Source organism: Rhea pennata, chromosome Z (genome assembly GCF_028389875.1).
Source record: "Rhea pennata isolate bPtePen1 chromosome Z, bPtePen1.pri, whole genome shotgun sequence".
NCBI classification, from domain to species: domain Eukaryota; kingdom Metazoa; phylum Chordata; class Aves; order Rheiformes; family Rheidae; genus Rhea; species Rhea pennata.
Window position 1 is genome coordinate 53,650,477 of NC_084702.1, and position 27,966 is coordinate 53,678,442.

The window sequence follows — 27,966 nt, forward strand, 5'->3', positions numbered from 1 at the left end:
TAATCTCAATCAGCCTCAGCTACACCTGAGATTTCATATTTAAAAAGTTATCATTAAGGAGTCAGAAACAATTATTTGGAATCCAATTAAAATATACATTTTTAAAATGCATTGGACATAATCTGAAACAAAAGAGGTTCTGACAGGAAAAATCTTTTTATCATGAGAACAGCCAATGTTTTGCATTCTTCAGCCTTGGAGATTTTCAAGACCTGACTGGGAAAAGCTCTGAGCAACCTGGTCTGATCTCATAGCTGGTCCTGCTTTAGGCAAGAGGTTGGACTAAAGGTCCCTTCCAATCTGAATTATCCTATGAGCCTGTTACTTATTTGGGGTATCAGAAATGGCTGTCAACAGTGTATATGTCAGTTCTGAGAGCATGTATGTATTACAGTTCTGAACTACCAGAATAGTGGGACATCTTAAGGCTTTTGTCACAAATAGAACTAAAATTTTCTATACAGTTATATTTTATGCAGTTAAAACGTACTTCCTCAAAAAAGCCCCTATTTTCAATCATATATGAAATCAATGCATCTGTCTTACCAAAACCGGACATCCAACCACAAAACCAAACTCATAATCTCTACATTATCTATATCTTCATATTTGTGATGATCTTGCATTAAGATATTCTCCTTATAAAGTCACAAAAGCTGTTCTCCAAATAAGGGTGCATTTTTTTTAATATAATCATGCTTTTAAGCATTTTCTCCCCCTTTGTCTTTTAGCTTCTGTAAAATAAGACAATTCTCCCTAAAATTTAGTATCCTTTATCATGTCCAGAGATGCTTTTAAAAGAGATCTGGGTGAAATATATATACAGAAAGATCCTGAATTACACTGTTTTGCAAACATACTTAAAATTCCTTTTTTATTTTTTTGGCTCAACATTCCTCTGGAATCTTTGCTTCAATTTTTGTTGCGCTGGTCTCATTAAGAAGTGCCCTTTAGTATTTTAGGAAGATTGCTGAGGGATTAAAATATATATACAGATTTATTTCTTAGTATACTTCTATGTTTATTATTTCTTCAGTTTTATAAAAGGGGGATTTATCCAGGACTTTAAGTGACCCTCCCACAAGCAAAGTGGCCCTCTAAAGAGCAACATTTAAATTAGCAATATTATCAGTGTTTATCCATATTGTACACAGAACAACTATGTTAAAAGAGTATCATTACACTTGCAAAGTCAAGTATCAGAAGTTACAAAACACAGAATTAAGCTTAATTTGTCTCCCTTATGTGTAGGCATTTTGATATAGTAATTAGTGACTGAATTGTACAGTATTTGTTCACCTTTTTAGTGCACAGAATAGAGGATGGGCCCTTAATGAGCAGTTATACATTTTTCATGTTTTACCTCATTCACTAATATGCCGTTGCTGGCCTTATTTACTGTACTGTATTTAAACTCAGTTTGGAAGACAAAATTATTAATTGTTTTTTGGAGCCACATGGGGAAGAGAAGACTGAGGGGGGATCTTATCAATGTGTACAAGTACCTGAAGGGAGGGTGTCAAGGGGACGAGGACAAACTCTTTTCAGTTGTCCCATGTGACAGGACAAGAGGCAATGGGCAGAAATTGAAGCACAGGAAGTTCCGTCTGAAAGCATGGAGCTTCATCAGAGAAGTCCTCTCAGTACCCTCTGAGATGGGGTAGTACTCCTTATGACAGTATGCAGTTTTATAGAAAAGAACTGAGGTGCCCAGAGGGAAATTAGAAGTATTTGTTAATTTGGGATGCCTAGGACTTCATTTTTGTCAGAGAACTGCAACCATGAGCCCTCAGAACTTCTGTAAATTAGAACCCACAGTCTCAAGTCAGGAACCTAGAAAAAGAGGAAGACACATTTAATGACTACCTGTGAAAAAAAAAGTTAAAGGACTTGCTTTGTATTACATGTAAATTCTGTGGCAGAGACAGAATCCAGTTTTCTAGAGTAGCATTCAGCTATTTTAATTGTGAAAACATCCTTTCTGAGTTAGCAGTTTCCTGATTCACCAACCAAATACATTCTAACTTTTGGACCAAGCGACTAAGAGGTCCTACAGAAAATATCCTCCTTTCAATCCCTGATTCATCTATAAGGAGATCCACATGGCACTTAGGTGGGGAGAGTGCCTATGAAAAACACCATATGATGATGTAATTTCTATATACATGACAATGTATATGTGTCTAAGTTGGATGTGGACACCTGGCCCAGAGAATTTCATCCAGAAGACTGGCAAAATTACTACCAACTGAATACAGTCACTTTAACAGGAAATGATAGTAACAAGAAGGTACTATCAAGCCCACTTGCAATAAATTCTAATAACATAAATATTGCTGAAATATGAAACATCCAAGTATCACTTCAGGATTACCAGAACATATGAACCAAATCTATGAGAATGGTCCTGGATTTGGGGGAAATACAGCAGAGACAAAATATATCAGAATACAAAGCTCAGGGAGATAGGATAGCAGGGGCACACAGCAGAGTGGGTTCTTACAGATTATGAATTCTGTAATCACAGGAAAGCAGGGACTTGAAACCTTCTCCAAGGAGACAAGGACAAAGACTTTAGGTAAAAATAAGAGGTAACCATCCTTTGACTCTGAACTGCACCATCTTCTTGACAGCTGAAGTGCCAGAGCTTTGTGATAAGACGAGGAGAAGGGGTGTGGTAGGACCTGGGCTGGTGGATAACCTGAGCCCCTGATTCGAAGGGAGCAATCCAGCTGTCCTTTCAGAGAACATCCCCATGCCATCTGAGGATTCGTTGGCAAATTCAGCCCACCTGAGCTCCAGCCCAGGAACTTTTCAGAAGCTATCTTGTCATCTCTGACCTCTCTGTATTACTCACAGTGTGCGTCTGCTTGGCTGTCTGAGGAATGTGTCCTGTAGCTTACACTTGCTTGAAGATTTCAGAAGGTGAAAATCAGGAATTGCTGTTCTGGTGCTTGCTCTATCATCACTCTTCCACAAACCCGTAATAGAAGTCTGGGTTAGCAGAGTGTGGGTGACTTCTGGGATCCTTGGGAATCCCCCTTTTGATGTTGTCCTCCTGAATGTGCAAGAAACAGCTTCCCAATATCACATCAAGAGGGGTGTTCTAATAAGACCTGCAGCAGTTCTAACTGTTTCCCTTTTAAAAAATATTAAAGGAACTGATTTACTTGTTCTTCTCTCTTTCTTAAAAACAATAAAGAGCCCCAACATTCTCTTCCTCCAAATTCCTCACGTACTCTGTCTTAAAAAAATAGCAGCATTAGCTTTGCTTTGGTATTGCTTCTTTCTCTTCAACTTTCAGAAATGAGTCTGTGATTACTGCACCCCTCTCAGCTAATTTATTTCCATGGAAGAAATACAGCTTTCACTGTGTAACTGAGTAATCTGCTTTCTTGCACACTTGCTATGTAATCTTTCATCCTCATATTATTCCCACACAGTTTACACCATGTATGCAAGATCTGTGCAAGTATTTTTAGAATACTTGCATAGATCTATGCAAGTCTGATGATGATATAGCCATTTGCATTCTCTAGCCAAAAATGCTAATATCTAGAAGTGCCAGTATAACAATAACAGTAACCATTTTCCCCAAAAAAGAAAAAAAGTTAAGCCCACACAAAACAAAACAATCCACCCAAATTACAGTGTTAACACAGAATAGTTAAAAATACAAGCATGCTAGTCTACATATTTACATAGTTACATAATCATATAATCAACACATTTTCTTGTACCAAGCAGATCAATCAATGCAATTCTGTTCATAAAGAAAATTTCTTTATTGCACTAACTTATCCCAGCAGGAGTGCATCTACAAGTTAAGCTGATGTACCTTATATACCTTGGAGCGGTGTTTCTTTTTACATCTTTGCTGTGTCTAACATACGGTATACAAAATAAACAGACTACCACAGAACTACCAGAACAAAACAGTAGATTAAAGTTAAGGTTTAGCATGGTGGCAGCCAATGATGAATGCTTGCAAGGCTAAGGGAAACTGGTTAGATCTCACGAGATTTTTGTAAGCAATAGCTGGATATTACAAGTTGTGAATAAATTTTTTTAACTAAAACATAATACTAAATTTGCTTGGTAGCTGAGTTCCATCCCTGTATTTAATCAAACTCAGGTATTTGATGACAGATTCGATCTTTATTATTATCAGGCAAAAATGCTTTTAATTTTGGAATGCATTTATTATCCAATCTAAGAGCATCACAGTACTCTCAAAAAACGTACAGGCAAATAGTTGAGACCATTGTGCGAGTGGCATGCTGTTCATCCATGGTGTATTAGAGTGTAACTCCAGCTACAGTTTGTGGGAGTTGCATTAGCAAGCACAGGTAAATGAAAACAGTCATTTTGCCCTACTCTAAAGTAATCTTTTCCAGCCTGCTCTAGGGAGAGCCATGTTTGCTCCTCCTGAAATAAAGAATGGTTCCCATTATGTTACTTTGCTAGGCATTAGCATGGGGTGGTATTTACCACACAGTGACTAATGCTCTTGGTTACACAGTCCATGTTCTTACTGTATTATGTTGATTCTTTCCTCCCATGACAGGCAGCTCTGCATTACCTGGAATCATCCAGGAGGTGATCTAGAGCAGACCTTTAACTAGCTCGTTCTCCTTCCCTTGATCAGCTGTGTGTAGAGTGTGACCCTTTTTCTGCAGGGGAGAAACTCTCTTTCTCAGCATCAATTCAACAGTTCTCAGGCACAGAGTATATCTGAGCACCAAAGGTGTACAAAGGCTCTGAAATCACAGAGCGCTTGGATCAAGATTTGGCCTTTAATGACTGATGAGAGGAAACAAGCACTTCTGAAATGTTATCCTAACTCAACAGTAGTTAATCAAGGAATCAGAATAAGATTTTCTGACGTATGTTACATATTGAAATGTTTCAAATAATCAGAAAACTTACTTGACAGGACTTGCAGCTTGGTAGTATTTGCCTCCTTTTTGTCTTTTGTTAATTTAGTTTATTGTAAACAAAAACTAAGCTTAAGACCTCCATTAACTTGTGGATGTAGAAAAAACGGAAGCAGATAAAGTACATAAAACAAGAACAGGACAAGCTGGGTCTTGGTGAGTTTTATGCATAGCTTTATGAGGTACAGAGCAAAAAAAGCTTATCCTACAGAAGGATGTTCAGACAGAGGATGGTGCTGGCACTATCAGCAGTCTTTATACTGCAATTTACACTGTAATTTAGACCTGTATCATTAGTGGGATATAAATACAGAATTCAGTTTTTACTGAGTTCATTTGCAGACCATATTCACATTTTAGAGAGCCACTGAAATGTTAAAGCCACACTTCAGATGTTTATTCTTTTTTCTTGTGTATATTCATGAAGCAAGCCACATGCTAAATGGGCATTTGGTGCATTATTTACATAATTTCCTAATATGCAGTGAGATAAAACATTTTATAAGTTCTGCTGTAAGAAAGAAACATTTAAAATTTTGTCCATGGGGTAACTTTTAAATGCTCTGCCATGATTCATGACTAGGAGACTGGTAGCCACTAAACCAATGAATAAACTGCTGCCCTGACTTAAGGTACTTCCAAAGGTAATAACTGTAAGTTATCAAATTTTCTTCAGCATTTCATTCTTCTAGGCTAACAGTTATCTTTAATAATTAGGCAACATATTTTTTTAAGAAAAAATATACTTTGAATATTTATTATAATTTAATCTATTGTTAACTATGTATCCACATCTCAAAAATCTGCTCATCTTTACCTTCATTGTCAAATATAAGCATTAGACACGTTTTAGCCAAACGTAAAAATAGCACACCCTCTACATATCATATTTTCATTAGCAGTACTGCTAAACATGTAAAAACATGATGCACATTATAAAACAGCACCAGATTCCAACTTCAGGCAAAGGATTCTTGGGTTTAAAACTGGCATGAACACTAACATAAAATTACTCTTACACAAAACATCACAGAGATGGTTATCAACTGCAGTGAAGAAGAAAAACAAAAAGCAAGAAAATTTTAGAAAAACATGAATTTCATCTTCATGTCTCACGGAACAGTTTGTTTTTCTCAATTGTTTACTCCTCTATTTAATAATTTGTGTTACCAGAATATTTTCAGAAAACTGATCCTACACCAGTGAGTGCTCTGGGAGTTCTGTCCCTGACTTTGGTGGAAGCAGTAGTAGTACCCTGCAAAGATGCCTTATGTTTTTAGATTTCAACCATGATTATTCTCCAGAGATACATGGAGAAGAGAAGACTGAGAGGGGATCTTATCAATGACTACAACTGCCCTAAGGGAGGATGTCAAGAGGATGGGGCCAGACTCTTTTCAGTGGTGCCCAGTGACAGGATGAAAGGCAACAGGCACAAATTGAAACACAGGAAGTTCCATCTGAATACGAGGAGGAACTTCTTTATTGCGAAGGTGACAGAGCACTGGCACAGGTTTCCCAAAGAGGTTGTGGAGTCTCCTTCTCTGAGATACTCAAAACCCGCCTGGATGCTTTCCTGTCCAAAGTGTTCTAGGTGACCCTGCTTGAGCAGAGGGATTGGACTAGATGATCTCCAGAGGTCCCTTCCAACCTCAACCATTCTGTGATTCTGTGATATTACCCTTTTATTAACAGCAAATATCACACTTTAATTAAAACCTGCACAAGGTGCATCTACAGTTACAAAACAGTTAAAACAGAAGTAATTTTGTGTAAAATATAAAACAGATCACAGTTCAAATTACATTCAGAATGATCCTCAAACTAATTTGAGAAGTTTTGGATACTACCCAGTTACCACAAGGTAATAAGCAAGAAAGATAAGTTTTATCTACTATGCTGAAGTATCTTTTAAAACACTAGTCTATTGTTTACAATGGAATGCATGCTGATGCTTTTACATAGTTTGTATTAAGCTAGGAGTTCCGGGTTTGGCCTCCACTGAATATACAGCATTTGCATTATAACTTAAATAGATATAACCATTTTGTTCCAGATACTTTCATTTTATCTGTGTAAAAAAATTGTATACCAACTATCTGTGGACTATGACTGTATTGCACTACCTCTTTCTGTTTCTCTTAGCTGCATCTAATACCCCATCATGCTTATTTTGTACAGAACAATGCTGCACCATGTTTGTGTCTTCGGTCCCATGCAATAATACGTTCTCTGTTCCTGCCTTATTATTAAACATGCATAAAACCAACCCTAGAGGATTTGGTTAAATATTCACTATATTAGGGTGTTTGTTATAAGAGGAATTAAAAAGTTAATGCCTGAGAATAATGAACAGTGAATGAAAACTATTACATATTGTTATTCCAGCGATTATTTCAACATTTAAACAGTAGTTTTAAAAGAAATTCTAAATAAGTGAGAAGATGTGTAGTTACAGGCTAACTCTTGAGAAAAACAAGAAAAACATGATGACTGTATTCTGGTCAACCCTGAGTTAATTTATTCTTAATTGGAGATGATGACCAGTTTAAAAGTTCTTGCTGTTAAGATTGTTATAAATGGAGATATTTTAAAAACACAGTTTGCTAGAGTGAATTTAGACTGTAATTTGTATATACAAACTAAAGAGTACAGAAGACCAACTCTCCGACTGAGGTTACCTTTTATTCTCTATACTGTTATCTTTCCTGTTTACCTCACGTTGGACTAAATTTACAAAAATTTGTCATGGGATCTGTGTGACTAATGACAAGAAAATTAGAATGTTTGCTAGTTCAGTGTCCTTTGTGCAAGCACTACTGATGCCTACTTGTGTGCATGAAGAGCAAATTTTGCACTCCTATTTATGTGCCCTGCAAACAAAATGGTGGTGAGTAGGTGGAGTTAGAGCACAGGCATTTATTTGTCATTTTCAAGGAAATTTGTGTAGGCAGCCTCCAATATGCCTCAGCAAATTTAGATGAATGAATGGGTCATCTTAGTAATTGCTGACATTATATACTATATGTGCATACATGAAACCATGAAATTGTTTAGTCATTCATTTGCAGTTACAAAAATGTTTCTATAGATACAGATTAGAGAAGGAACCTCTGCAAAAGTCACAGAAGGAAGTTTCTCACAATGACGAATGTGTATCTCGAGACCTCATTCAGAAAGAGCTTTGATAAACAGTTTGACTGAATAATTTGTGCTTCTCCAAGAAGATTTAAAAAGTCAAACACACAAAAAGTCATTATTTATCTGTAATGTTAAAGCATTATATTATCCACAGATTTTTTAATGGCAGACCTACTGCAGTCAATTGAGACAACAGAGTTAAGAGAGCCCAGGGCCCAATCCATCAAGGTGCCAACCACCTCATGTGCAAAGAGCACCACTGGTTCCAACTGAAGTCAAAAGGACTGAAAATATTATCTGTCTTCCAGAGAGCCTGAAGAGCTTAAAGGGTTATGTACTTAAATAAATGAGCAGTTCTATTAAAATAATAGTTTTACACATCTGAAGGACTATAGTGAATGGTCCCCTAGTTAACAGTTCATGGGGATAATGTGGTTCCAATAAGAAGGTACATAAGCTTCCTAAAATCTAAACCTAAAACCACATGAATTTCCTATCAGTTCTGAGAACCATGGTTTTATCCATATGTCATTTTAAAATAAGTTTTAAAATTAATATTTAAATGAAAATAAAATCTTTTGAAGGAAAATTAGGTAATCACAGCATGTAATTATCGTGACTTTAATATGTGATAAAAAGCTCCAAGAAAATATTTAATTATCATCCTCACCACCCAGTCCTACATGTATTTTATACTTGGAAGTCCTCTCAGGAGAATCCTGCTTGGGAAGGTAGGCTAGTTTAGCCCTACACTGACTGAGGTTTCTGATGATGACATTTTCAAATTAACTTATTATTTGACTTGCAAGTACTTGAATCCAAATGAGTATGGCACTCAGAGTGTTCACATATGCTAATACTTTCCATTTAAGGTTGGGGCAATTAATGTTGGAGAAAAATGCAAGTAACAAGGTAAAAGTATCACAAAAAGTATCAAATTTTGCATATTCAAAAGTGTACAGCCATATAATCATTCATTATTTTCCTGAGTCAGTCAGCAATTTTTGAAGCTTTTAAAAATTAGGTAGTGTTTTCATCACTGCTGTAGTTTATTATGGTTATAAATTAGGACTGGTGAAAATGTTCTGGTTGTATGCCTGAAAACTTACCCTGAAACACTATTGTTTCTGTCTCATCTGTGTCCCACAATGGGCAGTCAGAAGCATGTGCCAGGTAAATTACTGTGGTAACTCTCACTACGTTCCCCCAGACATAATTGTATTAACTAAAAAGATTAAAAAAAAGGACAGAAAGAGAAATAGGTCAGTGTGATCATCTTAGCCAGTAATAGGGTATTTTCCAGAAACTTCACAGGGGACAGTGAGATTTTTCTCAAGAGCAGTAGCAGCATCTCTGATTTCCATTTAGGCAGCTTCCAGATATGCAAAATTATCTCGGTGATCTTTCATTTGTATAATCATAATTTTTATTTAGCAAAGGAAGAACATTCATTCATCAGTTCTAATCAAATTAAGTTCAGAGGCACTTAAAATGTATCTCTTTGATCACCCCCAAAATAAGGAGGCTTTATATAAACCTGAGGGGTCAAGGGCTAGTATTCATGTTCACTCTACCAAATGGCAAAAATATTCTTCACTAGTGTAAGACAAACACTCCTCGATCAACTCTAGCATATGTATTCAGGATTTTTTATGGTTAATACAGAAGAAAATATTCATTAATACTGTTTCATTCAAAAAGTTGATCCGGACAAACAGTTGCTGTTTACAGCATAGCAAGTGAAGCTTTGCCCCTCATGAATTCGCTGCCCTCACAGTCCCCATAATACTCCTCCTCACACCTTCTTCTCCAATACATACACACACGCACGCACGCACACAGAGGCATGTTCATTTCAATATTCATCTTCTCCTCCTTTTCCCTTATTAGGGATGCTGGGGAGGACTGAGCCACTGCTGCATCCTTATTAGATACCAAGAGATTGCGGTAGACAGATTCTCAGTTTAGGCTGAAAATATAAAACACATTTGGGGCACTAGTACACTAAGATTAACGTGGTTCTTGCACAGAAAATACAGTAATTCTTTCAAGGCCATATCCTGCCATGCACTGAGCCCTTCCCCAGCAACTGGGGCTGCTCACTTGGTAAAAGGTACATGTGTCCTTTGAGCACTTCCTTAGCATGAGCTGTACTAATAATCAGCACTTTGCCAGACAAAGCTTTTCAATTCTTGATTTCTCAGTATGTATGAGGACATTGGTATAGTTACGTTTGCTTGCTTTCTGTTCACAAATGTTCTGATGCTGTAAAATACGACATACAAAGTGAGTAAGAAGGGGGAAAAGAGCCAGTAGTTTTAAGTGGTACGGGTTTGTGTGTTCTCTTTTGCCTCCTCCCTTTTGTCATGACCCTTATGTATGTCCAGGTTATGGCTTTGCTAAATAGGCCCGTTATTTTTAAGAGGACAACGCTGCAAATGTTTGTGCATGCATAACATGCACTGTAAGCCATACAAAGAGTTAATCCCCCTTTCAAGAAGCCTTCAGAGAACTCAAATGGCATGACGCCAATAAAACCAACCTCCCCCACCCCAAAACCTCCGAACCCTAAAAATTATGAAGCAACTTTAAGCAACCTTGGTCCAATATGAGATCAGGGTAAGGAATCAACTAAAGTTTTCAGATGCATGACAATAAAGGTGTCAAACTATCTGACTGTTCGCATACGTATGTGTGCATGTATGTGTTTATACATAAAAATTCCACTCAGTATTTCTCAATCTTGGTCGGTTTCAAGAGGCAAGGAAGGACATTTTTGGCATCTCTCTTTGCTCGAAGGACGGCCACTGCAAGAGCAGATGCCTCTGTGTGAACAACATCCCCGACTTGGCCATGCCGCCGTTTCCAAGTAACCTCCGTAGCACTCTGGACAGCCGGGAGAGCACCGCAGCCTTCCCTGCAGGATGAAAAAGGAAGGGAAACTCACAGCACACACTAGCGGGGCAAAGCCGGGGCGCTGCGGCGGTGCCCCGCGGGGCTCCCCGCTGCCGGCCCCAGGCACCCCACAGCGGGCGCCCCACCACAGCCCCCCGCTCAGGACACCTCCCCGCACCCCCCCTCCCCGGGCTGCCCCCGGGCCGAGCCGGGCCGGGCCGGGCCGGCGCGGGCAGGCCGCGGCCTGGCCAGGCGTGTCCGCCGTGCGGCTGGCGGCTGTTTACCGGCGCCAGCGGCGGAGGGAGGTGCGCGCAGCGCGCACAGGGCAAGTTTGATGTTGACAAACTTCTTGTGGCAGCGAGACTGTGTCAGCACAACTTCCAGGAGGATGAGAGAGCAGCTCCTCGCAGGGCCGGCGGGAGGCGGCCGCGGGGACGGAACAGCAAATGCTATTCAGCCCGAGCAGTTTCAAGCCGCCCATGCTGGGGAATTACTGTAGTCTAGCTACGGCTCTTAGCGCTGGCGCTGGCTGTGTGTGCGCGCCTGTGTGTGCGTGTGTGTGTGTGTGCGTGCGCGTGTGTGCGCGCCGGGGCGGGCGGGGGACCGAGCGGCTGCCCGCGAGCGGCCGCGGCGGGGCCCCGCGCGCCGCGGAGGCCGGCGGAGCCCGCGGGCGGGGGCGCCGCGCCGGGCGGGGGCGGCCCCCCGCGGGCCCCCAGCTTCCCCGCACCCGAAAACTCCCTCTTTGTTCCCCGGTAGGACTCTCCAAAAAAATGTATTCTCGGGCAGACTGACAGCTGGGGTCAAGAAACAGCTGCTGGAGTTAATGTTTCTTCCTCCCACTTCGTCTGATGGCGGTGCCCTGCCAAGACAAAGTGAGAGCGGGAGCGAGCGCGCTGCTCCCCCCTTCGCCGGGCAGGCGCCGGCCGGGCCTCCGCGCAGAGCGCGCTCCAGGCGGCCGCGGAGCCTGCGCGGGCAAGGCCTGGGCCCGGCCGGGCGGGCCGCGGCCGGCGCACACGAGGGGCCCGGGCAGTCTGTGTGGCTGGAGGTGTCTTTTTCCTCCTCCTCTCTCCCGCTCGCCTCCAAAAATCTGACAGGCATAGGAAAAAATTGCATTTGTTTGCAAGGGCTGATTCACACTGCGGATCGTTACCCAGCAAGGGCTGCCAAAAAGTCGGCTTGTTTGGTAGCGACTGGCCCAAGCCGCGAAGTTGCTGCCCAGATCCAGATCCGCGCCGCCGCGAAGTTTGGGGCGGCCGCGTCCGGGCTTTGGGGGCGGCCGGCGGCGGCGGCCCCTGCGCTGACCCCGGCCTGGCGCGGACATTCCTCCCCCGCCGGCGCCCGGCCGCTGCCGGCCCGCCCCGCCCCGCGGGCGGCAACGGCTCCGCGCGCGCCCCGCGGGCGGCAACGGCTGCGCGCGCGCCCCTCGCCGCCGCGGGCCGGGCCGGGCCGGCGCTGCCCCCTCGCCATGCCGCTGCCCCCTCGCCATGCCGCTGCCCGTGTGGCAGTGGGACAGGTGCCAGCGATGGTCTGTCTCCCGGCGAGGCGGCTTCACGGCCGCCGCTGCCAGCAGGGCTGCGGGAGGAGGGCGGCAGGGCTTCTCCCGTAAAGGGCAGTCGAGGGTTTGCCCCCGGAGACTTGGCGAGGGCACGGGTGCTCCGGGAGGCTGCGCCTCTCTCGTTGTGCGGCGCAGGGGCCCCCTCCTCACAGGCATCACTGCCCCTGAGGCGTAAACCCCATCCCGCTCGGAGGCCCAGCTGGGCAGAGTAAGTGCTGTAAGCTTCACTCCCTTGCTGCCGAGAGCCAGATCCTGCCCCCAAATAAGTCAGTTCAGAGTTTCTCAGAATTTGGTGGACCTGAGGGTGGTTTGCGTTTAGATTTGCTACTGGGCTGGTCCTCCTTCAAGGCACATTAAATCAGGTTTCAATAATAATTTATTTAAATGCATACTCAGAGGTTATTTGAATTCTAAAAAGTGTTCGACATCTAGCAATGGCCACTGACTCAGCTGCTCATGACTTTTGAAAACCAGGCTTCTACATAAGTACACAAGAATCTGTCTTTGAGCACTCCTTTTTTTTATTATTATTATTGGGCAGTATTTCATGTCAGAGAATAGTAACATTGAGTCATTCTGTTTTTCCCACTAAAGACTAGACAGCCCCTCCACTCACATTTTACACATTTCAGATCAGTTTGGCTATCTACAGGGGTATGGTTGCCATTAACTGCAGTATCCTGATACTTCATCGTTACATCAGCCATTGCTTAATGTCATGACCCATTTTACTGTGTTGTGACACAGTTTCGTCATGTGAAGATGTTGCATTGACGCTTACAGATGTTTAGAACATTTACTTATTCACCACTGCCACAGAGATACCTATTCATAAATGAAATAAATACATCATAAGTACTATTAAACGTAGTTTGTGAGAGACGCATTAAAATCAGAGCTGTCCAGTATGCCCTGCTGCCTCCTGGCTATCTATCTGGCCTATTTCATTTCTTCCCTAATTCCCTGTCCAGGATGGTTCACTATTCCAGCCTATTGCTTTATATCGTTCTGTGAACTCCGTTCCGTCTGCTGCTTTTTCCAGACCGGTCCACTTTGCTCTTTAAGCTGTATTCTCCACACAGCTCTGTGCCCAACTCAGCTACTTGCTGCTAATTAATGCCTGAGTTTTTTTGCTGTCAGAAAAAGAACACTTTGATTAGATACACACACATGCACATGTACTAACGTTAACTCTTATATTTCTGAAGAATAAATGACATGAAATCTAGATGCTGAAAGATCAGTTAGAAAATTCCCATTGACTTCAGTGAGATCAAGATTTCATACTTGGTACCCAGAGCTTTGTACCTCTAACATCACCCATCGAACAGTAATTTCTTTTTATTCTAATTTACACTTCCTATTTAATTCCATAATTCTGATGAAATACCTCTACATATTTCATTTGTTCTGAGGGGGTTTTCTCAGCCAAATCTTTGCTACTGCAACCTGCAACAAACTGAATTTTCATTCTTTATTTTTTCAAGTTTTTCTGCAACCTCAGAAGAATTAACACCTTTGATCTTGCTATTTAGAGACTTTTTAGTTCAACAATCAGGATGCAGTTCATGACAATTAACTCCTTTAGTTTTGCTGCATTCTTCCCTTTTCATACAAGTAGCTTCCAAGTATTGGGCACTGTATGTCCAAATTTTTCTCAGGTTTAAATAACATGGAACTTGGAACAATAGGTAGAGAGTAAATCAAGGAGGAATTTAATCTTGAAGCTCCGTGAAGCTCTAAACAGTCATCTCCTAATGTCCCCAAAATCATGCAGAGAAATCATCCACTTCTAAGGTGCAGTGGGACAGCACAGTGATTTAGCACATCAAAAACCTGAGTTTGGGAATTTTCTTCTAAGTCAAATGGGAGTTGGAGAGAAAGGGGTTTCATCCTCAGGCAGGGGAGAAACAAGCTATGACATGTAGTTTTACGTTTGGAGAAGCTGTTAGCAGTATCTTTTTGATAATCCTGGAAGAAGCCTGTTGTCCTACAGAAGCCTGCAGAGGAGTCTGTGCGAGTATCTCCATTTGCAGGGTAGAAGGGAATTTATGAGGAATTGGTAGCTTCCTGTATGCAATCCTAATGCCTGAAGGCAAATAATTTTTCATGTTACACCTTTAGAAATTTACACAATGTAACTAAAAAGTGAATCTTCTGGGGACTTTATTTTAATGCTTGTCTGAGCCTTGTAAGTTACTCATAACTAAAAATCAGTCATTTTAAGATACTATTTCCAAAAAGTATATGATCTTTTTGATACACTGGCAGGAGCCATGCAGCATTTTGGACAGTTATGACCGCATAAATATTGCTCAGTGCAGTTCAGTCCTCACTTGGTATGCCAAAGCTGATTTCCATTGTTTGTTGCTGAAAAAAGATGGAGAGCTTCTGTTCCCACTGTTTGATATGTCAGAACAGTGGAACAGTCAATGAAAATGAAAGTTTACAAATTCACTACCAATAAAAGAAAATATTATATCAAACCGCATTATTTTAGACAAAAAAATGCCACATTTCATTGCTGCTATAGATAATCAAGGTCAAGAACTTCCCAAGAGGCAAAGAAAAAAGCTCTTACCTTTTGCATGGATAACAAGAATATTCAAGTCTGTAACAGTTAAACTAAAACAAACATGTGCTGCAGGAGATACAAAACCTGAGGTTCCAGATCCTTAGTCAATCTGCAAATAAGCACGCAAGATAAAGATAGATACTAGGCAGATTATGACACATCTTTACTGAGGATTCCTTGAACTTCTATTTGAAACATCTGATTCTAGCTCCTACCAAGGTAGACTAAAGAGCTGAAGAGAATAGATTTTATCACTAAATGGATATAAATTTTGTTCAGTTTGAAATAACAAGAAATTACAAGTTAATGAGTTGTTTCAAACAATGTGTGGCCATGTTGGCCAATGTTGGCCGTTCTCACTTCCACTGTGACACTTCGCTAAGCATGGTTACCGTAGGATGTAGGCACATGAAGAAGTTACCACACAGTAAGTTAGGGTGTGAATTTATGACTCCTGTGGTGGAACTGCCTGTGTGTGTGCATAATATGAGGGGTAAGCTTCCTTAGATTACTGCACTTATCCCTGACTGGAGGTGGGCACACAAACTGTTACCGTGGGGCAGGTAATGCATTAAATTCACAGTTTCACTTTACCCTGTGTTCAGAGCCAGGATTAAGATCCTTCCACCCTACTGAAGTGTTAGAGATGCAGACACCTACCACACTTTGCTTAAGGCTACTGGAGAGAACAGGCTAGGAATGACCTGCTTTGATTCCTCCTGCTGAAGGACAAAGTAGATAGCCAGGGAAGTCAGCCCATTGAACTGTGCAAACAAAGCCTTGGTAGCCTGAAATAATACTGTATCCGACTGTGTGCCTACCCCTGTGCAGGAGATAGAAGAACACCTCTGCCTTCAGCCATTCTGATTCATAGTCTGCACTTCATAGTGATAGTCTGCTGGACTCTGAACAGGGTTGGCTAAAGTGCAGGTGCATTTCTGCACCCTTACAAACTGCTACCTCTCTCATCCTGTAGGTGTTTAGCTGTCTGCTGGTCCAGCTGGTCTGCCCACTACAACTTGTCTTGAGTCCACACTCTTATGTAGAAGAGACATACATAACTGCTGTTATAGAACAGGTAAGAGTATCTTTCTAATTTATATCCATGTTTGTACAAAGCAAAAAACAAAAATAGAGAAATGATAACCACTAAACTTGATGATGCATTTTTCAGTGTATCTCTTTGTGCTGCTCAGATTTACCCCAGTGTAGGCAGCAGAAGCATACATTTTAGGACTCTTCCAAATTCAGCCCATGTAGATGACTGTTACAGGGCACAAGGTTGTTGCTTATCGTATCCATTTAGTCATTACTGAGATTTTTGCTGTGATTATGAAAGTTGGGGTTACACCTTTTATCAGTACACTAAACTAATGCTATGTGCCAAATGCTGCAGTAAATCTTCACCAAATCAAAACTTGCTCTAATATCCGTAGGAGATTTGTCTCCCATTAGCTTTGGTTCTACAGTTTCATCCAGTGATCTAAAGTTTCATTAGTGTATTAGGACAAAAATTAGTGGACTCAGTCTTCAGCACTGACTGATACAGCAAGGAAGTCACAGTTGGCCATATGATATTTTTTCACTCCATTATCCTAGGGCTGCCCCCAAGAGAAGATAGCCGTATCTGATATTTAAGTGATGCAGATTAATTGTGCCCACTGATTGAATGGAGAGAGTTGAAATATTTTAAAAAGCACCTAAGGAACTTAAGCACTTTATGACACTATCATATGTACTTCTGCAGTGATTTAAGCAGCCCTCCTCATTCCCAGCCCTTGTTCCTGTACCACCCGCTCCATTGTGCTGGCACAGCTGTTTGTTTGGCTGTGGGCGGCCCAGGGGTGGGAAGAAGCAGCTGGAAGGGTGGGAGAGCTGCTTACGCTGGCTTAAGCAGCTCTGCTATCAAATGTATAACCATGGCCTAAGATCCCCTGAAGTTGCTTAGAAGGCTAGGCTGTCCAACTTTCAGATCTTACCTCAGCCACTCCAGTATATTTTTGTACATTAGGTAGGCAGAAACTAGTATTTCAGATGCCATTGTATGCTAATTGTTGGTAAATGTTGTCTTATTCATGATGACTGCTCTGTATCAGTTTTCATTAGAAATGTAACATAAACTGGAAGCATAGAAAAACAGCAACAGCAGCAATTAAGCATGTGATCATCATAGAGAGTTTAAAAATCTTGCCTCAATAAAGAGAAAAGTAGAGAGAAAGCAAATTCTTCCACATGAATTTGGTTTACTTTACTAAATGATGGCAATTATCAGTGGCATTAAAATATGTTATTTTGGTATTTTTCACATAACTCTGACAGTGAGGATTCTGTGTTAAAAACAACATCTTCTGCTATTCTTAAAAGTACTGTTATACCCTAGATAGTAATGTTCTGGAAAAATCCCAGAATATAGAACCCTTTCCTCCAAATTGTTAGAAAATTTCCTGAGAAGCTTCCAAAGCTAATCTCTATCATCTGAAGGAAAAAAAAGAAATTAATTAATAAAAGTTCTTCTTAATATTTGATCCAGAGAAAGTGCTTAAGGGGCTTTTCAGAAGACAACGATTCTCATGCAGCTGATGATTCAATAGAATCAAAATACGCTTTTTTTTTCTTTCTTTAAAAACATCTGGTAGAAAATCTGCTTTCACAAGATACTGAAAGGCTCTCTTAAATCCCCCCAAATTCTTCTTAATAGCTTCTCTAAGTATCTGTGGAGCTTCAGTAACTCAGGGAATTTTGATATTATTAAATTGCAGAAATTTTCACATTTTTAATTATTTCCTCAAAACTGGGCCTTATTTTAACAAGCATTTCAAAAACCTCCTTTCAAGTTAGCCCCAAGGTCATCCTCCTATTTTACAATTTTTTTCAGTAGAGTTCTTGATGACTTCTGGTAAAATCATATTATGTTAAGGGAGTCTTTTTGATTATCTGCCTTTGCGAATATCAGAAAAATGAAAGAAAAAAGCCTTACCCATCCTTTTTAAAAAAAAATACAGAAAACTTACTGTTGGAATATATGCTTTTTTATATACTTTATATACCTTTATATTCTTTTTATATACAAAGTGATAATTTTTGTCAGGTCAGAATAGACCTTGCCATTTTGAGTCAGTAATATGGACTGCCTTCAGAGGTCTAAATGAGTTATCCAGGAGTTTCCCAGGTTTCAGCTATGCTAGAGTTCGAGTGCATGTTTATCTTCTTCCTGGTTTCAACCTGCATCTGTACTATTTTCTGTACTTTGTCTAGGTCTATATTAGTCTGGGGTTTAAGCATACTCTTAAGACCTGTTCCTTTATGAAGCCTAAACTTCAGCCAACCGCAATACCTTTAGTCTTGGAAGAACCAGATGGCTCTGTATGCAGAGGAACTCAGGTATAGGTGGAAAATGGCTCACACTTGAACTCTGATCCTATGGTCAGTACTGATGCATGACATGAACTGTATGGCTGTGAGACATAAGCCCAAACTCAAGCAAAGTCAAGCAAGGCAAAATAGTAACCAGACTGTGTGACCCTCAGATTGCAGACCTAGTGCTTCAACCCATCTTCAGGGAAATTCCACACCTCCTTCTTTCAGTCATGGTCAGTATTTGTACTTCAACCAAACAGGTACTTACTTCTTTTTCCTTCTGCCAATAATATACATGAGTCAGTCAAGAATTGCTTACTTAGCAGTAGAATAAAGTGGGGAGGAAAGGCCTCCAAAAAGTATTTTATATACATATTTATCTTATCCAAACCTGTCTCCCTCCTGACTATAACCCCTGTATTCACCCGTGTCTCAGTCTGGTTCCCTCAAGCAAAAACCTTCCTTTATGTGAAGGCACTTTTCTAAGCCTGCCAAAGGTTATTTGATCTCCTGTTTTAGCCAGCCCTTTCCTTTCTTGCTTCAAACCACTTGTAGGTTAGCCAGAGAGAAGGATCAGTCTTTAAAATTGATTGTTCTTGTTTATCATTGTTAATTGTGATGGCATAGGTCTGCAACCATAGTTAGGAGGACATTAAATTAGATATAATGGTAATTTGTGAGAAGAGTCCAAATGTGTTAGAAAAAAATGCAGATCAGGTCAAAAGCCTAGATGTATGATAGGCAGAAATACACATAATAGGGTTGTTAGAGGGACAAGAAGGAGGACAAGGCAATTTACTCAGTTTTGTAAAATTATGTGTAGCAAAAGGTATGAGGACAAACAGGAAGAGCTGATAGTCTTAATGCATGGTCAAAATCATAACTTAATTGGCATAACAGGCACTTGTTTGAGTAATTTATATGACAGGAATATTAATATAGAAGAGTATAAGTTCTGGAAGGAATATGGAAGGGTGGTGTTTTCTTGCATATCAAGAATATACAAATTTTCTAATGTCCAGGGTGTTGAAGAAGATAGATTGGTTGTAAGTTTGTGGGTGAAAAAGTAATAGGGAAAAAATGAGGGTGCTGTGACAGTATAGGTTTTTGTAGGCAACTGAATCAGGAAGATGAAAAGAATGATGTTTTTGTAAACTGACAGAATCTTGTGAAAGCTCCAGACTTGGTGAAATGCAGGAATTTAACTGCTCAGGACATCTGTTAGGAAACCAGAGAAATAGGAGACAAACTAGCAAATTCTAGGAGTGTGTTGGAAACAAATTCTTAGAATTCTGGAAAAAGAGGTGGCTCTTCTAGATTTGATTCGAGCCAACTGGATGGAACTGGTTGAGAATTACGTGTAAAGGAACCTACGCATTAAATGTCAGAGTTCTTAATCCTTAGGCAAGGAAGGAAAAATAAAAAGTAGACCTCAAGAACTAACTATTCAGTAAATTCACAGAGTTTTAAAGATAAATTTTCTGGGAAGCAAATCTAAGAGATTCAGTAGATTTGATGGTTTCTTATAAAAACTATATTAAAGGCAGAAGTGTAAACTCTTCTAATGCAGAAGCATGTTAAAAACAATGCTAAATCATGAGCTTTTCAATGACTTAAAACACAAAGAGTACAGGAAGTTGGAAACTTGGCCAGATTGCAAAAAATAAGTATAAAAACATGGGGATGAATCTGTAAGGTTGAGACAAAAAGTGAAATACAACTAAAAATAAATAGAAAGGATAACAGGAAGGTATTCTAGAAGTGTTGTAGCCAGAAGAAGAAGGCCATGGAAAGAGTTGGTCTACTTCTCAAAAGGAAGAGAAAGATCCTGAAAAGGCCAGTGGTTTTTTGTTTCCATCTTAACAATACCAAAACTTATGCTCAGCCAAGCAAAATAATAATAACAAAAATAAAAAGGTAAGAACTGAGACTAAAATTGAGAGCAAAAAAGTCTTGGATGCTTGAATAGCGTTAGTTGTATCCAAATGAGTCTAGTGAAATTCAGCATGGGGTATTTTGAGATCCAGCAGTGGCAGTTGCAGAACTGTTACTGATTATTTCTTAAGGAGCATGAAAGATGGCTGAAGTTCTAGAACACTGAAAAGGGACAAACATATTACCTATGTTTAACTCTTAAAAGATCAGTCATCTTAACATCAATCCTGGACCAATTAATTAAACTATTTACATTTACTCTAAAAGACAACAAAGAGATATGTAGCAGCCAACATGAATTTGTCAAGAGCAAATCATGTCAAACCAATCTAATTTTCTTCCATGATACAGTAACGGGCATTGAGAATAAGAGGAAGCAGTAGGCATCGTACATATTTGACTTCAGTAGGTTTTTGGCACTATATCATGTAATACTCATACACAAGGTAGAGAAACACAGTTACATGAACTTACTATTATGCGGTAAACAGCTGTGAGAAAATATATTTTCAGACCACAGGTATCTGAGGTTCATTTTCACATTAGAGGTAGCTATCAAATGGGGTTTCACATGGATCTGTTCTGGTCAAATACTATTTATCAGTTTTAGTAATGATTTAGATAACAAAAAAGAAAATAATGCTTAAATCTGAAGATAACAGTAAGGCAGTCGCAGGAGGTTAGCAGTCATGTTCAAGGACACAGAATTCAAAAAATTTTGACAAATGGGAAAAATAATCTGAAAAACAGGATGAAACTCAACAAGGACAACTGCAAAGTGCCACATTTGGATGGTAATAATCAGTTGTGCAAATACAGGATAGGAAGGACATGCTTTATACTGCAGAAAGAAATACTAGAGTTACAGTAAATCAAAGTTTAACAAGGGTCAACATCAGGCTCTCACAAAAAAAGAAAGCCATTATTCAGAGACATATATTTGGGAGCACCATCTATAAGACTTGGGAAGTAATCCTTCTGCTTTACGCAGTGCTGGTAATGCCTCTGTTGGTATATTCTATGTAGACGTTTGCTCACAATTCAATAACTACTTAGAGAAGAGCAACAAAAATAAAGTATAGAAAACTATCTATGAGGGAAGAGTGAAGGAAATGGAGCTGCATAGTCTATATAGGAAAAGGTGGAGAGAAAGATTTTAAGAGGCTTACAAAGCCTAGAAAGTAGCTGCAAAAGAAAGGCAATGCATTCTCTTTTCCATGTTCACTGGCAGATTAAGCTGCAATTAGGGAGATACTGTTCAGATATTAGGAAAATCTTTCCAACAGTAAGGCTAGTGAAACACTGGAATAGATAGCTTAGGACCAAATCTTCATCACTGGAGTTTTCTGAGATCAGATTAGACAACATCTGTGCAGAGTGATGTCCCTAGAACTGAATCTGCACTGAAGCAGTGGCATGGACTAGAAGATACTCCAGATATTTCTCATGATTTGTCTGATTTAACAACTTTAAAGTATTATAGAAGAGGTGGGATTAGTTAATCCAATTTATCCTTAACTACCTATGTTTTCATTCATTTTCCTTTGGTTTGAACTAATATTAGTCATAAAATATTAGTATAACCAGATCAACATACAAGAGCTACTACAAAGCATCTTCAAATCTGTCACATCCCTGTGAGTGAGGCAAGTTAAAATACAAGAAATTGTATAGTCATTTTGCCCCTTACATGGGTTCTGAGGTTTTAATAAACTTACCTGAACAAATGCAGTACACATTTAATCCTGTTATATTAGTCTCATACAAATGCTGCAGATCTCTACAGCTGCTTCTCCTTGACTGTGGTATATGTATTAATGAATAAAAAATTGATGAGCTATAGCCCTTTTTCCTTGCTTTGTTTCCCACCTCTCATTAATGACTCAGCCAGTGAGCTGATGATAGAAACTTTACTGGGCAACAGAAGCCTTCACAGAAGTAACCACCAGCATGTTGCAGAGGCTAGAAACATACAGATATGAAGTGCTGACAAAAGTTTCCAGGTGCTAAGAGTAGAACTCACTAAAGGACAAAAACATGTTAACTATTAAGAAATTTATTTTTTTAATATTCAGGATTTGTGATGCTCTACTCATGATCAATGGGAACCAGTATTGAAATGCTTCTGATCATTAGCATCTGAAAGCAACATACAACTTGTATTATATGTGCAAAGCCATAAGCAAGAAATATTTTGTTTGTTGCCTGACTCTGACACAATCCATTTTATTTACCAAGAGTGTACGCAAGATGAATGTGGGGAAAAAAATAAAAGATGATGTCTTCACTTTTTGTTTTTCTTTGCACTGCTCTACATGTAGTCTTGACACTATGCCTGGTGCTTCCTTGCTCTTAGCTTCCGTTTTTATGTCCATTGCATTCATAGACACAAAAACAAGCATCAACGAAATCTCTAATTCAGTGAATGTCTAACCTCCATACCCTTTGTTATATATATAAGGCCCAATAGGCAACACAGTGTAACCTTATTTCCTGCGTTCTCTGTATTGGCCTTTATTGTTTAAATCATCTGGTTGCACAAAGTTCTTGACTGTTTCGCTACATTTACACTGCGTAGAACATGCCTGTTAAAGTGACCAATTTTAACTATGTTTAAATCAACCAATAACATAACGGACATGTCTAACTACTGTTCACCACAGTGAGTGAAAAAATGTTGGGAATTGTACAGGCTAAGGCAAATAAGGCCTACCTGTTCGCCATGGGCCTGATCCAAAACTCACTAAGGTCAGTGGAAATACTGCTGCTGATATCAGTGGGCTTTGGATCGGGACCAAGGCTACTCCAGGCTTTACTCAGATCTTACTCTGGCAATTCTCCCATTGAAGTCAATGAGATTATTCCCTGGTATAATAGAGCTCACCGTCAGGAAGATTTTAATGATATTCAACCTACATTTTCCATGTCTTAATATCACCCCGTTACTCCTAGTTATATCTCATTATCTTCTTCCTTTCAGGGCCCCAATCCTAACCTCCTTAGTCAGGCAAAACTCCCACTGACTTCGATTATGGAAACAGGATCTCACTGTGATTTTTACTATTTGGAGGCTGCTGTAGTGCCCCCTCCCATGATGTCATCATACAGGCAAACCATGGATGGTATTTTTGCTTGTGAAGAATGTAGTGTTGAGCCTATGGCAATACTGAAGAGGAGAGAAAAATGAAAAGATTTTTCAGTACAATTTCAAGACATACAGCAATATGAATTTTTAAGTAACATTTGATCTTATAAAAACACTTTATCATCTTTCCATCAGACATACATCCTCACAGCTATATAAAAATCTGTAGTAAAATTATTGTAAGTAGTTTCTTTGATTAAGAACTCAACATTTGTGGTTTAGAATAGCTTTATAATTTGCTGTGGACAAGACAGATAACATGATACCTCTTTCTCAACAATCATTTATTATGTATAATATAGCCTTTCTGGATGGTTGGATTGGAACAGGTCCTAAATTACCAGAAGTTAAAAATTCTGTACACATCCTAAAAAAGGTAGTTTTCTATAAGTTTGTATTGAAAGCTCAGATTTTATTTTGAATTAAGACATCATATATCTCTGATTATCTTTATGCAAATAAACTTTTGTGTACTTAAAACCATATTAGTTTAAAAGGTTAAGCTGAAGTAGTAGAATCTCATTAGTTTCTCCTCTCAGTGCGCGATGTGCCAGAGCTGTGCTCTGAGAAAAGTGTAGACAGTCCCTTCCTCTCCATCCAGTCACTAGCTAAGCAAAGGCAAGCAAGACAGGAGACACTACCAAGGCAACCTGGTTAACCTGGCACCTGTGGGTAATGGGTTAAAACAATATAGCATGTCAGGGTAATGCAACACCAAGCCCCAAATCTCCTGGAAAGATATCATAGTCAGTAGTAATTTTGCAGTTTGTAAAATCCTTGTGGTAAGAACTCTCGTTTCGTTTGTGTTTTTACTGCAATGGGTACTGAATGATTGCAATTTTATGGTAGTCCAATAGCACTAATGATGATGATAATAAATACTAATCAAAAGAAAGGATGTGTGGACATTTTACATATAACAAATACTGTAAAATATGTTACCATCCCTGATACTGCGTACTTCCCTATTCTGCTCTGGAGAAACAGTATGAGTCCTTCCAGCATGGATTTTTGGGACTCTCTGGTACAGACATGATTTTGCCCATTAGGGATATCAACTATGTCCAACAGCTATGGCAAATCATTTTATCTCTATATGCTAGATTTCCCTACTTTGCATCACATACCGGTAATTAATCACTGTAGATATACATGTGTATTCCCTTTGCTGTTAGTCAGCATTTTTTAGTAACTGCTCAGACATCATGTAGATTAGATATGTAAAACATTACTGCATGCTCTTGTGTTCCTCGCTGTTGTCCTTATTTTCTCCACCCACTCTAATATTATGCTGGTTTACAACAAATGGAGATATGGCTCTCAGATGACAGCCTCAACTTACTTCTCTAATAAGATCAATCTAAACAGTCCATGCCTGTGCAGTTAAGAAATTCTTCAGGAATGTTACACTGAAATTCAACATATTCAAGAGGTGCTTACTCAGCCACTAAGTAAGTTTACTTCTTTATACTAGTCCATCTCTTCTTTACAGATAAGAGGAATCACAAATAACTAAGAAACAGAATATATGCTAAAGAATGACATTATCATTTTAAATTCTGACTAGGTTGCTTTTGAAGTGAATCTTCCAGTTGTCCCAATTTACTATTCTTTTGTTTGCATCATGAAGCATGCAAATTGGATTCCTTTCAGATTAAGCTAAACAGAAAGATGCACCCCAAGAGCCCATCCAGTTTGTCTCAATGGACCATTCAGTCTGTAGGACCAGACTAGAGTCAGTCTGAAGTAAAGGCTTCAGAATATATAGTGTGGACATCCATTCCTTAGCACCAACTCTGTTGCTCTATAGATTTGCTTCATTGCACTGCACTATTCGCTAATACAGACATACCTTAAGCTGCTTGTTTCAGAGAGTCCTGTAGTGTCCTTTCCATTATTTCTTTTCCACCTAGTCTCACAGTATCTAACTGGATCCTCCTTTGACCACATAGTGATGGTGCAGCTTTTTCAATAAACAAATTAGACAAAAAGTTGGTTGATAAGGCAAAAATGTGAGTCACCAGAGTCTAGACACTGTCTTAGCTTTTGTACAGAACCTCTCTAGAAAGAGAATGGGGATCAAATTCACTCCTCAGGATTGGATACCCTGCATGAGAAGAGCAAAACTAGCTTGTTCAGGAACAGCGTCAGCATGGATGTTGAGCCCTCTCTAGCATTTAATTATAAGTAGCAAAACTAGACAGTCATATTATTTAATTATGTGTATTACTTACTGTAGCTACACTCTTTCAGAAGGCCGTATATTAAAAAAGTCCAGTTAAATTCAGACATGTTTGAAAAGCATCTGATTTTGCAATCAGCATGATATGAATACCATTTTCATCTAATATGATACGAGTTTCATAAAAAGATAGATGTTGGAGTGGCACCATCTCTTATTTCCATTAGTCTTCTTTTCCTCATTAATAACTGACTTGGAGAAGTAACAATCGCTCACGAATTCAAGCAAATAAAACAATATGCTTTTCTAGGCCTAGTGTTTTTTGCTGCGTTGAGCCTTAACAAAGTAAGCAGCAACATGTCTGCAGGAAATTATTTACAACTCCACAGACAACAGCTTTTTACTGCATTTCTTTAGTTTCACCCTCTTAGACACTCCAGCCCTAATACAATAACCTAGTCCATATACACTAAAAACTCTGTTCATATTCTGATCCTGGAAAATTAACAAAAAGCATCTAAAAAAACAAGCGCAGTAGAACACAGATGATAAACATTTATGTTTAGTATAACAGATCCCAATATCATTATCTCCTGAATATTCTTTCCAATTCAGATCCATTTTGTCCATTTTATCCATTTTGAACTGTGAGGACATACCTGGTGAAACTAAAAAGCTACAGTGAAGAAACAAGGCACAAGAAATGTTTATAATGCAATATGAAAATAATGTTTAGGGTTTTAGTATACTGTAATAGACAATGCAGATTTTCTTAGTGAAAAGATAATTTGGTATTAAAATTGTGCAGTATTTAATGTAATTTAGATAATGACAGTAAAATACTGTTTCTGTAATGCAAGCTAATCATAAACTTTAATAATTTTTCTCATTCAAATGAAGTATGTAACATATCTGAATGCTGTAACTATTATACACTTTTAAAAGAACTCTGATATGGATTACTATTAAATATTATTATATCTCAAATATATAACAAAAACTAGTGAAGTCACAGTATAAACATATTGAAATGCCATGTTGCATTTATTTGGAAAATAATGAATCCTGTGGGAGCAAGTAAAATTTTTTCTTCTAGACAGTTTTATTACAGATTTTTAAAGAGCTGAACCTTAGGAACTCTTTCTCCATGTTTAGTTGAAAACTGAAACTGTGATGGGTTTTGACCTTCCAAAGATAAACATTAATTCCCATGGATACTTAGTGTTCACATTGCTTCTTGTGCTGTTTTATTAGGCTTCTGAAACAAAGGGGGGTTAATCTGTTAAGGATCTGTTCTGAATGAAATTGCACTAATGTTAAAAGCACTGTTTTGTTTGTGGCATCCACACATTTGCTGTTTGTGGAAAACGTGATGTTCTACCAGTTATATAAAATCTTAAAGGAATTTTGATACATGCACTGGTTAGAAAGAAAGGAGTGTTCGAAGTAATACGTGTAAGTTAGTTCAATCAATTTTTAATATGGAATATTGTTGCCTTTTTTTTTTCTTTAGGGTGCTTTCCTTCTCTCCTATACTGGAGAGTTGCACTCATATACACCATGGGCAGAAAAGACTCCATTATGTGGCTTGTACAGTTTCCACAGTAGGCTGTGTAATCTGGGGCACTGCAAACCATACTTTGATGTTTTTAACTTATGGTGCTTTTCTCTTTACAGCTGGCAAGTGGAGTGGTGCAGATAAGTCTGCACCACATCATGGGGATCTTTATGTAAACTGAGGTGAGTGTTAGATAGATTATGACTTGCATTGTGCCCTCTTTGATCTGTGCATGTATTCCTATTTGATCCCTGCACAACACATTCGGCCATGTACTGAGCAATTCTTTCTCCTTTGTCTAAGGCTGCCAGATACTACTTTGGACATTCTCTTATGTTTTTTCAAATGTAGGTTTAGAGTTGAAAATATATAATGTTCCCTTCTGCTGCTATATTTCATTTGCAAAGATATGTTTTATATACTGTAAATTTTACTTCTTACCAAAAATATATTATCCTGGAAGCAAACTTGAGTCAAATGTTCTCAGTGTGCCTGTAATTTCTTTGCAATTGTGTGAGGTGTGAAAATTCACTTGACTGTTCTTAGTGAAAGATCTGAAGGGTAAAAGATAGATAGAAATTGTTTTACTTCTGCCAAGCAAACATGGAGAAGTATAGATTATGTATATCATTTCTGCAGAGAAGATGGAGGAGATGTAATTCCAAAAGACATCCTCAGTCTCAAAG

General features: G+C 39.2%; 1 long non-coding RNA gene across 1 annotated transcript in view; it reads left to right on the forward strand.

Moving 5' to 3' along the window:
• The first annotated feature begins 16,102 nt into the window (after window positions 1-16,102).
• The window catches only part of LOC134153768 (uncharacterized), a 32,532-nt gene continuing 20,668 nt past the window's right edge, over window positions 16,103-27,966 (forward strand). Inside the window, exons 1-2 of the long non-coding RNA XR_009961228.1 lie at window positions 16,103-16,181; window positions 27,400-27,462. This is a non-coding gene — a long non-coding RNA (uncharacterized LOC134153768). The remainder of the gene's footprint in view (window positions 16,182-27,399; window positions 27,463-27,966) is intronic.